This window comes from Heptranchias perlo, chromosome 13, assembly GCF_035084215.1.
Source record: "Heptranchias perlo isolate sHepPer1 chromosome 13, sHepPer1.hap1, whole genome shotgun sequence".
NCBI classification, from domain to species: domain Eukaryota; kingdom Metazoa; phylum Chordata; class Chondrichthyes; order Hexanchiformes; family Hexanchidae; genus Heptranchias; species Heptranchias perlo.
In genome coordinates, this window is record NC_090337.1 from 60,543,681 (window position 1) to 60,558,195 (window position 14,515).

Consider the following 14,515-nt stretch of genomic DNA (forward strand, 5'->3'; position numbering starts at 1 on the left):
ACCATTTTTCACCAATCTGACTACCGACCCTTTATCCCCACTCTCTGTCTCCTAACTCGAAATCAATTTCCAACACAAGTCAAAAGGCTATCTCCAATTCCGTGCAATCTCATTTTAGCCAATAATCTGTTGTGCTGAACTTTATTGAAGGCCTTCTGGCAGTTCCTATAGATAGTATCCATAGACACTCCTTTCTCTACATTATTAGTTACAAATGTGCACATCTATAACATAAATCATATGAAGCAGGGCATCTACAGCACATTTTAGCGCCGAATATTTGTGGGATTCATTTCAGTTCCTTTTGTTTCTGAACTTTAATCTTTTTAGCTTGCATGAACTATATTTATGTGTTGGAACAATCGGGTTTACCAGCATTTCTGCTGCCAACAATGACATGATTGTTAATTTTTTTTTGAAAATGAATAAACCCTGATTAACTTCAGTACAATCATCAATAGCAGTGTATTTAGTTCATTATTCAAGAAATGTTCCTTCATCTTTATGTTTCACAGGACCCCTTGAAGAAATATCTCAGCTCCACACCATGCTTTACCAGTACAAGGGCTGTCTGTTTATCCTCACGATTGCAATTTGTAGTGTGCTGTACATATACTGTAAGACAGACACCTATCAGTATATTCAAAACTACATCTTCAAAATATCCCAGATGAAAAATAAAGCTGACCCAAATCTTCCAAATCCAACCACGAAATCTGGGATTATATTTGTGGAGACGACTGATAAAGTGGAGCCGACACCATTGGCGGTGTGTTCAGTGGAGTCTGCTGCTCGTTTAAACCCAGACAAACGTATTTATTACTTCATGAAGGGATTCAGTGGCAACTTAACACAGTATCCACACCCTGAGTATTCAGGCATCCCTTTGCTTTCCTCAATGAGTAATGTCGTCCTTTTACCCTTGACTGTCTTTGCACTGTTTGAAGACACTCCATTGAAAGACTGAGATCAAAAGGTAACCAATTATTGGAAAACATTTTAATGAGTTGTTTGACTGTAATTAAAACAGCAGTGTCTATATAAAATAAATATGAAAATGATGAGAATGGAAGCAATATTCTCTGAGAAGTGAAAGTGGTTTTGTTGTTTACTATTTCTGGGCTGTACAGTGGACATTTCCGTTTGTAAATAAATGACTGGTGGTGAATATTGGATTTTCTTAAGCAATGTGGTTCATCGTTGGTTTTGGAGTCCCAATTTGCAGTATTTGAAAATCAAAAGGTAAAACTGAGGATTGTAATTAAAGGGAAGTTGTTAGCCTTGTAGCATGCTATTCTATTCACGATATGCACAAAGTTTTGCTTGATATGAGACTTAGTTTGCTTATGAAAATCTCCTTTTTGGTGTGAAATAAGTTTAAAGCATTGGCGAGAGGCCAATTGTTAATTGGAAGTACCAGTGTTAACTTTTCCACATTGCAGAAATTGCACGATCTTTGAAGTTTAATAAGATCGAATGCTTTCAATATTTCTGGTTTTCTTCATTTGAATATTTCTGGTTTGTTATTCCTTCAAAACACTTTCGTTATCACCTGTTGTTCCATGTCGTGCAAAGGCACAGATTTATACCCATAATGATGCAGCGCGAGACCATTGGGGAGCAAATCAATTCAAATCCTCTTACAACCCTGGTTATTGAATGACTTGGGGAGATACCTGGAGCCCCTGCAAACTGGGTTTATTGACTGAGAAATGGGGCCCGATGTTAGCAGGCCTGCGGGTTCCCGGCGAGGGGGCTATCGGGCGCGTGGGTAACACGCCCGGTGAAATGAGTGCGTCCCCCGAACGATCACAGGATAATTGAAGTCATATATAAACTGGGTCACTGTCCTGTGAGTGGAGCATATCTTGACAATAAGATCAGTTAGTTAGTGTAGCAGCTGGCATCTTTCTCCACAGTCAACTTCGTGGAGAGAAAGAAATCACCAACACTTTACACGCTGTTAATTAAAGTGAAGATGTGGTGACAGTGGAATCCTTCGGGAGCATCAGGGAGTGGGATTTGGGAGCATTTAGTAATTCTGGAGTTTTACTGCTCTGAGGTTCAGAGTTGGTGTTTCATTTATTTTCTTGCTTTTTGCTAAAACATTTTGAAACAGGAAGTTGTTTTAATGTTTACATTTCTCCCAGTCCTTTGACACCCCACCCAGACATCCTACCCAATGTACTCTGATATCGACAAAAGAACAAAATACCGCAGACGACCAAAGTCCAAAATCAACACAGAAAATGCTGCACGTACTCAGCAGGTCAGGAAGAATTTGTCAAGAAAACACAAATCAATTGACATTTCAAGTTAGAAGCAGCTTCTGGGGCGACGGAGGCCCACACACCCTACGATACCAGGCCTGATCAGCTTGATACTTCCTCGGGACAGGTTGTACCATCCTTGTTTATTTGATATAACCGTATTAGAACATTGTTAACTGAATACTTGTTGTTTCGTTTAACCGCCTGAGAACATTGTTTTATGTGTATAATAAAGCTTGCATGTTCGGTCACACTCGGGCCCAAATCATTGTGGAAGTTATTATTAAGAAGGATTAACAACCCTTGGTAGCATTAATAACAGCATATTTCCAACAGTGGTGTAACTTTTGTACAGTATCTATCTTATCTGGTAATGCTTGATGGTAATCTAATACTGAGAGCCTAAGTGGAAACATATTTTAATCCCAGACACAGATTCCTTTATATTTATGAGTACAAAGCTCATTAAAAAATTCATGCTAAAAAATAAAATTATTAACAATATAAAATAGGAAATAAATATAACCTTATTTGAGTATGAACCAATTAAGCACCATGGTAATCTATAAGTCATTCACCACAATACCTGGTTTCGTAACCAACTGCTCTTACAACCAGGATACACTCTGCTTCACTTGCTGGTATTTTACTTGATTGTCTCGTCCCAAGTACGTCTGGTGAGTGGAGCATATCTTGACAATAAGATCAGTTAGTTAGTGTAGCAGCTGGCATCTTTCTCCACAATCAACTTCGTGGAGAGAAAGAAATCACCAACACTTTACACACGCTGTTAATTAAAGTGAAGATGTGGTGACAGTGGAATCCTTCGGGAGCATCAGGGAGTGGGATTTGGGAGCATTTAGTGATTCCGGAGTTTTACTGCTCTGAGGTTCAGAGTTGGTGTTTCATTTATTTTCTTGCTTTTTGCTAAAACATTTTGAAACAGGAAGTTGTTTTAATGTTTACATTTCTCCCAGTCCTTTGACACCCCACCCAGACATCCTACCCGATGTGCTCTGATATCGACAAAAGAACAAAATACCGCAGACGACCAAAGTCCAAAATAAACACAGAAAATGCTGCACGCACTCAGCAGGTCAGGAAGAATTTGTCAAGAAAACACAAATCAATTGACATTTCAGGTATAAACACTTGGTCAGACTCATTAGCAATGAACAGCATTTATAAAGGAACAGAACAAGGGACAGGGAGGGATGTAAGAGTAGGCACATGAGTTGGAATTTTTTTAAATTCATTCATGGGATGTGGGTGTCGCTGGCAGGGCCAGCATTTATTGCCCATTCCTAAATGTCCTTGAGAAGGTGGTGGTGTTCCGCCTCCTTTCCAACTGAGTGGCTTGCTCGGCCATTTCAGAGGACAGTTAAGATTCAACCACATCGCTGACGGTCTGGAGTCACATGTAGGCCAGAACGGGTAAGGATGGCAGGTTTCAGTCCCGAAAGGACATTAGGGAACAGGATGGGTTTTTACAAAAATCCATTCGTTCCATGGACACCGTTACTGATGCTGGGGGCTCGATTTTACCACCCGCTATCGGGTGCGTTCTCGGCGGGGGGGCCCCGAAAATCGGGAAATCCAGGAGTGGGACCGGATCCCGCCTCGATCCCGCCCACTTCCGGGTTCCCCGCTGACGCGCCGGCGTGCGTGCGCAGCCCCCGCTGGTGGGAATCCCGCAGGCAATTAAAGCCAGCGGGATGCCACTTGACAATATTTAGTTACGTATTTCAGGTCATTAACTGACCTGATTAAGGGACAATGTGGGATTTTGGAACAACATGGGACTGTTTCCCACACTGGGGGAAACACTCCCAGCTCGAATGGACGTGTTGCAGCTGTCAGCCTGTGGCAGCTGCAAAGGTCCATTTGACAGGTTGTGGGGGGAGACCCTTAACCATTTGCAGGAGGTCACTCTGTCACTTGGGACAAAGTTTGGCCTCTACCACCCTCCTCCTGACGGTCAAAGTCACCAACCTGCACACTTACCCGGGGTCCGGAGACATGTACATACCTTGCGGACCCACTCAGATGTACATCTTGCGGATGGGGGCCGCCGTAGCTGCAGTCATGACCTCCTCAGAGGGCGAACAGCATCACCAGCCTCGCCATCCACGCCGTCCACCTCTGACACGTGGAGCTCCACAACAGAGTGCTGTGACACATTCACCTGTACGGCAGGAGGGAGGGCTACCACAGAGAGAGATGCGTCGCAGAGGGCACTACCCTCACCACAGGTTCCACAGACCGAGGCTCAGCCTCCTGGACCTCTCTGAGCAGCAGTGCACACGGAGGCTCAGAGTCACTCGACATGTAGCCGTGGACATCTGCAGCCTCTTTCATGCCGAGCTGCTCCTGGCTGGCCCGTGCACCATCTTCCTACCTGTCGCTGTCAAAGTCACCACTGCCCTCCCGCTCCTGGGTATCACTATGAGGACCCACCACTGATGCCTCACCCCAGGTATCAATGCATGGGGTGAGGAGGAGGGGGAGGACAGAGATCTTCCACCTGGCGGGCGGGAGGAAGCGGCCCGCCTCCGCCACCAGGAAGGCCTGGCTCGAGGTGGCAGAGGGGGGTCACCTGCGCCATCAACATATCGCCCAACTGCACACAGTGGTGGGTCCTCATAGTGATACCCAGGAGCGGGCATTAGTGCACAAACCGGACAGGATTCGCAAAGACATGGCAGTAGTGGTGCCAATATAATGTGTGATGTGAGTTGTTCTGAAATTCAATACAAGTAACAACCATGACAAACCCTCAAACACCCTTGTGCATCCCCTTCATGCTCACGACACGTTTGCCTTACGCTGCCTACTGCACATATGTGATGCATGCCCTGTGGCTGCAGCACAGGTAGTGGCAGGTTGAGTGAGGCTGGCCGTGAGAGAGATGCACGAGAGGGTGAGTATGAGATAGAGCCATCAGATTGTGTGAGGTTTGCGTGGTAGTGGCGGGGTGAGTACTGGCGAGGTGGGTAGGTGCAGGTAAGATGAGGATGGGGTTTGAGTGGGTATGAGGGATGATGTGACAGAGTAGTGTTGGCAGTGCCGAAGGAGATGTGTGGTGGGGGCAGTGATGTGGCAGACGGAGTGTAGGGGAAAGACTACGTGTACTCACTGTGGCTGACCTACTGAGGTCATTGGAGCGCCTCCTGCACTGTGTGCAGGTGGGCGATATGTTGGTGGCGCAGGTGACCCCCTCTGCCACCTCGAGCCAGGCCTTCTTGGTGGCGGAGGCGGGCCGCTTCCTCCCGCCCGCCGGGTGGAAGATCTCTGTCCTCCCCCTCCTCCTCACCACATGTATTGATACCTGGGGTGAGGCATCATTAAACTGGGAGCAGCCTTCCCCCTGGGCTGCTCCATGCAGTCATATTTGCTATTGGTTGCAGCATCTGTCAGTGGAGGACTGCCCCTTTAAATAGAGCGCCTCCAGCTGACAGATGTTACTGCGCATGTGCAGCCCGCCCGAAGCGCAGATCAGCAGCGGGGAACCCGGAGGAGCAGGTAAGTGGATCCAATTAGTGGTTTGCCTGCTACGATCGCGCGGGCAACCCACTAATTTCACCGGGCGCGTTACCCACGCGCCCGCGAGCCCATCCGCCAAGAACCCGCAGGCCTGCTAAAATCGGGCCCTAGATTTTTATTCCAGATGTTATTTAATGAACTGAATATTTTAATTAACTGAACACAGCTGCTATGGTGGGATTTGAATTTATATCTCATTTGGTTTATTAGTCCAGGCTTACTGGGATTACCAGTTCAGTAACATAACCACGATGCTACTATAACCTTGAATAGACATTTAAACACGTATACAAATGAAACTAATTCTGTAGTAGTTGTCGGGGTTAATAAGGAAAAGATCAGTCTCAGTGCTGTGACAGTTAGGACTCAATACTGTGGGAAGAAATGAGGAAGGAACGTTAACGAACATGCATGGTGCCAGATAGACTGGGTCTCAGAGGGGAATGTAAGGCATGAACAGAGCTCGCTGTGGAATGCACCAAGAAGAGATAAGAGAGTGAAGGTCGTGTCTGACAGCCATGGTTATTTGTGCAGAAAGAACAATAAACAGGGATTGATGGTATTGTGCAGGCATGTTTGAGGGAAGAACACAGGAATGTCATTTGACGTAGTGACGTGTTAGGTAAATGTTCTCACCTATTCATGAGGTATAAATAGGACTCACTGATGTAATAGCATCATATTAGGGAGATATAATTAACCCCATAAGAATACATGGGGCCCGATGTTAGCAGGCCTGCGGGTTCTCGGCGGGGGGGCTATCGGGCGCGTGGGTAACGCGGCCGGTGAATTGAGTGCGTCCCCCACACGATCACAGGATAATTGAAGTCATTTACCTGTGGTTACGGGTTTTCCGCTTCTCAGCTGCGCGCCGGCGGCCTGCGCATGCGCAGTGACGTCTGAGTGATGGTGGAGCTCTATTTAAAGGGGCAGTCCACCAATGCTCCTCCTGCTGCAAACAAGAAGTAGCACACCATGGAGCACCCCAGGGGTTAGGCTGCCCCACGATTTTCTGACCACTCACTCCAGCTGCTGCTGGACGGGGTAAGGAGGAGGAGGGAGACGTTGTTCCCCAGCGATGGAAGGAAGTGCCCTGCCTCCGCCACCAGGAAGGCATGGGCGGAGGTGGCCGCGGAGGTTAGCAGCAGGGGCAACACCACAAGAACATGGATCCAGTGTCACAAGAGATTCAACGATCTCACTAGGTCCGCCAAAGTGAGTACACTAACGCATTCTCCCACACTCCGTCTTCCACATCACCTCAAACACCTCACAACCCCTTCTGCACTGCCACCACAGTGCTCCCGCATCCATCCTCACAGCCACTCAACTATCATCCTCACCGTGCCTGCACGTACCCACCGTCCCTGTCCCCATTCGAACACTACCACACACCCCAATCCCCATACAATGGGATGGGCATGTGGCACACGCATCCTCCCATCCATCTCCCACACGCTCAACCCACCCACACCAATGCTTGAAGCGTCTCACAATGCAATCATCACTCAATCACGCATCTGTGTTTTGCCTTGACAGGAGAAGAGATGCAAGAAAGCCCGGGAAAGGGCACGCACCGGAGGGGGCCCGCCACACGAGTGGTTCTAACGGACGCAGAGCTGGACGCCTTGGAGATCAGCCACACTCTGCATTGCCTGTCCGTGGCGGATGGCAAGGCTGAGGCTGCAGAAACGTCCGGTAACGGAAAGCTGACACTCAGCACTCATGATCGCGAATGATCTTAGCATCACTTGGCATCTGCCGCACCTCCACATTTGTCCACATGCCTGATATTGCCCTTTGTTCTCTTGCAGGGCCGTCTGCTAGCGCCTTGTCTGTGGAAGGCGATTCCTCACAGGACATGCCGGTCTCTGAGGGTCCATCGTCACATATGAGCCAAGCATCCACCAGCGCAGATACACACACCTCGGTGGGTCCCCCTCCTCAATTAGTTGGGATTGCACATGGTGAGTCACCGTGCACATGTGAGCATGAGCAGACACTGGTGGCAGGAGCAGCCGCGGAGGGTCCGCGTCGGTGGGAGCACTCTTCTCCAGGCTCTGCTCAGCCGGACCCAGATGCTGAACCCAGGGGGCCACCAGTCAAAAGGAGAGTCGTCGAGGGGCACCAGCACATTGCCGAGGTACTGGAAGAGGTGCCACGCGCACTCTCCACAATCGCGCAGGTGATGGAGGAGTCCAACTCCTGCATGAGGGCAATGGTGGCACAAGTACAGGAGGGTATCGGCGACATAGTGTCGCGGGTAGGTGCGGGAACGTCTGCGGTGGAGGAAAGGCTAGCCTCCCTCAAGCGTCACGCACAGCTCAACATTGAGTCCATCCAGGCCCTGACAACGGCTGTTCGGATTCAGGGTGAGCAACATTCTGCCGTCATAAACAGGCTGTCAGATACATTAGAGGTGGCCTTGCAAGGTCTCACACAGGTCATCCAAACTGCCGTCCAGCAGGGTGGAAGGGGTGATGTGGGCCGAGGCCATGAGAGGGAAGATGGTGAACGGGGACATGGAAGTGGGGACGCTACTCAAAGTGCCCCCACGTCTCACCCGTTGCCCCCCTCTCAACCAGTACCCGCAATGGTGCCTCCTCTCCAGGTGGCCGAGTGTGCCCCTGCACAGGTGCAGGAGGAGCAGTCTGTGGAGGTGCCCTCATGGGCACCGAAACCCAGGGGGCATCGGCCCAAAGCATCTCCCCGGTCAGGGCACGAACAAGAGCAACCTGCCACTACCTCTGCTGGAGCCACAGGGGTAGCACCATGTAGGGGTTCCCGCAAACGTAAGGCCAAGGTGTTATGAACACAAAGGGAATGCACCAGGGTGTATGACAATTTGTTATGTTTTTATTTAAAGTCGTTTACTGCACATACACAATAAACACAATTGTTCTCACCACTACTGCCACCTCTTGTCCATTCTTGAGCGGCTTGTGCAATAGGTCCCTTTCGTGGGGCTCATCATGACGACGAACACCTGGTCCCACCCATTGGGTCACACTACAGTGGGTGCAGGAGTAATGGCACCACTCTTCTGTGGAGGGGGCTGGTATGGCCGCTCCTCTGTGCACGTGATGAGGTCTGGACGCCTCAGACAGTCTGATGTTAGGAGAACCGTTGACATATGAGTGCCTCCCTGGCCTGACGAGCATCCAGGTGAGCCGGTGTTCGGCCCATGGGTCCTTCCTCCTCCTCTTGCTCCTCCTCCTCCTCCTCCTCCTCCTCATCGTCGTCCTCAATATGGGTGGCGGATGTGCATGGGGCCTCCTCCAGCGGCACCCCTCTCTGTAGGGCCATGTTGTGCAGGGCACAGCAGACAACTATAATCCGTCCCACTCTGAGTGGCGTGTATTGGAGCGCTCCCCCAGAACCTGAAGCGCATCTTGAGCAGCCCTATAGCCTGCTCAATTGCTGCCCTGGTAGCAATGTGGCTGTCATTATATCGACGCTGCGGCTCGGTGATGGGGTTCCTCAGAGGTGTCATAAGCCACGTGTGCAGGGGATATCCCTTGTCGCCGAGGAGCCAGCCGTTGCCGGTGTTGGGTGAGTGGAAGAGGGGCGGGACGGTGGACTCCCTGAGGATGAAGGCATCGTGGTAGCTGCCAGGGTATCTGGCGCACACGTGTAGGAATCTCTGTCGGTGGTCACAGATGAGCTGGACGTTCATGCAGTGATAGCCCTTCCTGTTGATGAACAGTCCTGGCTCATGTGGAGGTGCCCGTATTGCTATGTGGGTGCAATCGATTACACCCTGCACCCGTGGGAAGCCAGCGTCAGCATGGAATCCAACCGCCCTCTCCATCTGGCTGCGGTCATCCATGGTGAAGTTGATGTGGTGTGAGTCCCTGTGGAACAACCCATCGGTAACCTGTCTTATGCACTTGCGTGCCGACGACTGACAGACCCCGGTGATATCCCCGGTGGCACCCTGGAAGGATCCGGAGGCGAAGAAGTTGAGGGCAGTGGTGACTTTGACGGCGACGGGTAAGGAGATGCTGCTTGGTCCATCCGGGAGCAGCTCGTCATTAAGGACGCTGCAGATGTCGGCGACTACCTGGCGACTGACTCTGAGCCTCCGTATGCACTGCTCCTCAGAGAGGTCCAGGAAGCTGAGCCTCGCTTTGTAGACCCTGTGCGGAGGGTAGTGCCTCCTGCGACGCATCTCTCTCTGCGGTTGCCCTCCCTCCTGCTGTGCAGGTGGATGTGCGACAGCACCGTGTTGTGGGGCTCCACGTGTCTGAGGCGGATGGCGTGGCCTGCGAGGCTGCTGAGGCTGGTGATGCTGTTCATCCTCCGAGGAGGTCAAGGCGGCCCCCATCTGGAAGGTGTAGGTCTGAGGTGTTCTGCAAGGTCGGTAAGTGTGTCCTCGCACAGGGGTTGCGGTTCCACGTCGGTGAATCTTCTTGCCTGGAGGAGGGTGGTGGAGGGCAAGCGTTGCCCTGTGTGACGGAGTGGCCTCCTGCGTTGGTGAAGGGTCTCCCCCCACCCCCACCTGTGGAATGCACCTTGGCAGCTGCCACAGGCTGCTGGCTGCAACACATCCGTTTGAAGTGAGAGTGTTTCCCCCAGTCTCAGTTCAAGGTAAAATCCCACCCTTCCTAATAAAACAGCTCAATCAGGCCAGTTAATGACCTGAAATAGCTAAATAAATACTGTCAAGTGGCATCCCGCTGGCTTTAATTGCCTGCGGGATTCCCACCAGCGGGGGCTGCGCGCTCACACCGGCGCGTCCGTGGGGAACCCGGAAGTGGGCGGGATCGAGGCGGGCTCCGGTCCCGCGCCGGGATTCCCCGATTTTCGGGGCCCCCCCGCCGAGAACGCAACCGATAGCGGGTGGTAAAATCAAGCCCGTGATGTGGAGATGCCGGTGATGGACTGGGGTGGACAAATGTAAGGACAATGCCTGGTGATTACAGATAACCTTTCCAACTGCTACAATTACACGCTACACGTAACCCCACCAGCGAAAAAAGAGTTATCAGTTTTTAATGCAACAGTTCATTTTTTCTCTTTCTCTTCCTTTTGGATGTTTCTCTCTCTCTCTCTCTCTCTGTCTTTGGGTTCGGACCATTTGTATATTCAGTTGTCCTGTATGTACTGTCTCTCTGTCTGATTGCCTTGACAATTGGCAGTTGGAAAGATTATCTGTTATCTCCAGGCATTGTTCTCTGACTTTATATGCGGTAATCTTCAAGGAATCCTACATTCACCTGACGAAGGAGAAAGCCTCCGAAAGCTTGTGATTTTCAAATAAAACTGTTGGACTATAACCTGGTGTTGTAAGATTCCTTACATTTATAAAAATACAGCCACAGGAGCCACTTAGGAACTTTTTCCTTGTCTTGCTTAGGCTAGTGTGAGTAGTCAAGTTGACACGTTTACAATACCCGATGAGTCTGTACCAATCTCATGGTCTCTGTATGTCATTGGTTGTATCCATGTTTTGATCAATAAAATATGTTAATCAGACGTCTCAGTGTTTCCTGGTCTTTGAACTTGTACTAAGAGCAAGGTTTATCTTACAAACCCAACAAGCGGAACAAAATAAAAAACACACAACAACCACAGACACAGGAAAAGACATCGAATGACCTGTCAAGTGATAAGGGTGGAGATCAGAAAATGGTTAAAGCCCTGTAAATGTTTCCCTTTTCAGTAGAGACCCAAATCCCTTTTGAAAGTTACTGTTGAATCGGCTCCCACCACCTTTTCAGGCAATATATTCCAGATCACAACAATTCATTGAGTAAAAACTTTTCTATCAACTGCCACCCAGCTTTTGTGTGAATTATCTTGAATCTGTGACCTCTGGTTACCGACCCTCCTACCAGTGGAAACCGTTTCTCTCTATCTGTTCTTTCAAAACCCCTCATTATTTTGAACACCACTATGAAGTCTCCCCTTAACCTTCTCTGCTCTAAGGAGAACAATCCCAACTTCTCCAGTCTCTTCACAAAACTGAAACTCCTCATCCCTGGTACCATTCTAGTAAATCTCCTCTACATGCTTTCAAATGCCTTGATGTCCTTTCTAAAGTGTGGACACAATACTCTAGCTGAGGTCTAACGAGTGGTTTATAAAGGTTTAGCATAACTCCCTTGCTTTTGTACTCTATGCCTCTATTTATAAAGCCAAGGATCCTGTTTTCTTTTTTAACTGCTTTATCAACTTGTCCTGCCATCTTCAAAGATTTGTGTGTGTGTGAAACCCCAGGTCTCTCTATATCTGCACCCACTTTGAAATTGTACCACTTAGTTTATACTACACCGCGTCATTTTTCCTTGGAAAATGCATTACTTGTCACTTCTCTGCATTAAATTTTATCTGCCATGTGTCTGCCCATTTCACCAGTCTGTCTACATCCTCCTCACTGTTTACACATTTCCAAGCTTTGTGTCAGCTACAAACATTTAAATTACGCCCTCTTTAACCACGTCCATTAACATGTCTCAAAAAGATCAGTAGCCCTAATAGGGACCCCTGGGGGACACCACTGGATACTTCCCTCCAGTCTGAAAAACAACTGTTCACTCCTAGTTTCTGCTTCCTGCCTCACAGCCCGTTTTGTATCCATGCTTCCACTGCCCCTTTAATCCTATGGGCTTCAATTTTGCAAACAAGTCTACTGTGTGCCACTTTATCAAAGGCCATATGCACCACATCAACTGCACTACCGTCATCAACTCTCTTCATTATTTCATTGAAGAACTCAATCAATATAACGGGTGCAAGATCCATAGCACCAGTTTTATGCCTGGATGACAAGTTGAAAATCTATCCAAAAATGTTCAAAATTTATCGAGATGTTTGAGGGTCTTTCGTGGTTTCTAACTTTGATCCAGTTTCCCTGAAAAAGACTGCTGTAAAAACACAAAAATGTCATCTTGCTTTCCTGCCTTGTTCGGGATGAGCTTAAATAAATAAGCCTCTCGGTAAATTCAGTTAAAACTCCAGTCTTCAGATGTGTTTGACACCCTAAGATCAGCTTGACCCTTTTGATCTTGGAATATAACCGGCCACCATCAGCTGACCTCAAGAGAGACTATTTGGAAAAACAGGAGAAGGTGAAAGCAGGATATTTTAGGAGAAGTCAGTTCAATCAGACCAATTCTAAGGAGATTGATTGGAAAATAAATTTGCCAAATACTGCACTTCGGAGAAGTTTTGCCAAATACTGCACTTCAGAGAAAAGTGAAGTAAAAAGGTTTGAGGTTGTTAGAGCGGCATAGAAGTGTGGTCAACATAACCTCACAAATAACTCAGTATATATTAAAGAATACATGAAATATACAGTGATTTTTTTCATCACAGACATGGTATGAATGAAAATACATCACAGGACAAGAAACGTGATCAACCAGATTCTCGACATCAGCAACAGCTCATTTCATTTATTTTCTAAATGGCGTGAAGTTAGGAAGTGTGGAGGAGCAGAGAGATTTAAGGGTCCAAGTACAGAAATCACTAAAAGCTAGAGGACAGGTACAAAAAATAATTAAAAAGGCTAATGGAATGCTGGCCTTTTTATCAAGGGAGTGCGAATATAAAGGGGTGGAAGTTATGTTACCGTAATATAAAGTTCTGATTAGACCCCATTTAATGCATTCAACTCTGGGCACCGCACTTCAGGAAGGATATATTGGCCTTTCAGAGGGTACAGCGCAAATTCAGCACAATGATGCCGGGATTCAAACGTTAAATTATGAGGAGAGGAGACTAGGCATGTATTCCCTTGAGTACAGAAGATTAAGGGGTGATCTAATTGAGATGTTTTAGGTGATTAAAGGATTTGATAGTGTAGATAGAAACTATTTCTTCTCGTGGGGGAGTCCAGAACAATGGGGCATAACCATAAAATTAGAGATAGGTCGTTCAGGGGTGATGTCAGGAAGCACTTCTTCAAACAAAGGGTAGTGGAAATCTGGAATTCTCTCCCCCAAAAAGCTGTTGAGGCTGGGGGTCAATTGAAAATTTCAGAGCTGAGATGAAATGAAAAGGTGACGCATAAAATAAACACCTGACTGAGACATTTGCATTCAATCATGGGACACGTGGGAGTGGTCTGAATTACTACGGTTTAATGTGCTCAACAAATTAAAGGATCCAAACAAAAATGAGACACCCTTATGTTAACCCTATGTGATCTGTGTAGCCTGTCTCTTTTTATGCCTGACACTTCTACGTAGTGCTGCCACTGTGGCTTCAGCAGAGATGGTGGAAGGATGCTGTGCACCTTTCTCAGTCTCGTGAGGTGTACGTGGTCGACAACCTCTGGGCTTTGGAGCCCGTCAGGACCCTGCCACTGACTGCACCTCCTGCACTTGTGCAGCGCCAGTGTGGACCAGCGGGAATGGTGGCACCATTTTGGGTATTGGATGAGGGGGTGGCAATAGATGAGACATGCAGACATTCTGTGAAAGGTCTGCACTTGCCTTGCCCATTCCACCATTCTCACTCCCCTGGGGCAGGAGTACATCAGTCCTCCCGGTCTGCTGGAGAGCAGAGTGGAGGAGATTAGTGATGCCTTGGAAGCCACGATCTAGTCTGTCTGCAATCTTATCAAGACCAGAAGAGACATTTCCGGCTAGAGGCTGCAGAGCCACTATCTGAGCCTACATGCAGGCCACAATGACTGACAGCATTGAATCACGTGAGTGCCTTGCTACAATTTCCATAGAGATCACCACACGCTC

The 14,515-nt window shown here is 48.4% G+C and overlaps 1 pseudogene; it reads left to right on the top strand.

The window, feature by feature from the left end:
* Window positions 1-547: 547 nt before the first annotated feature.
* LOC137331644 (alpha-1,4-N-acetylglucosaminyltransferase-like) overlaps window positions 548-14,515 on the top strand; it is a 35,657-nt pseudogene continuing 21,689 nt past the window's right edge.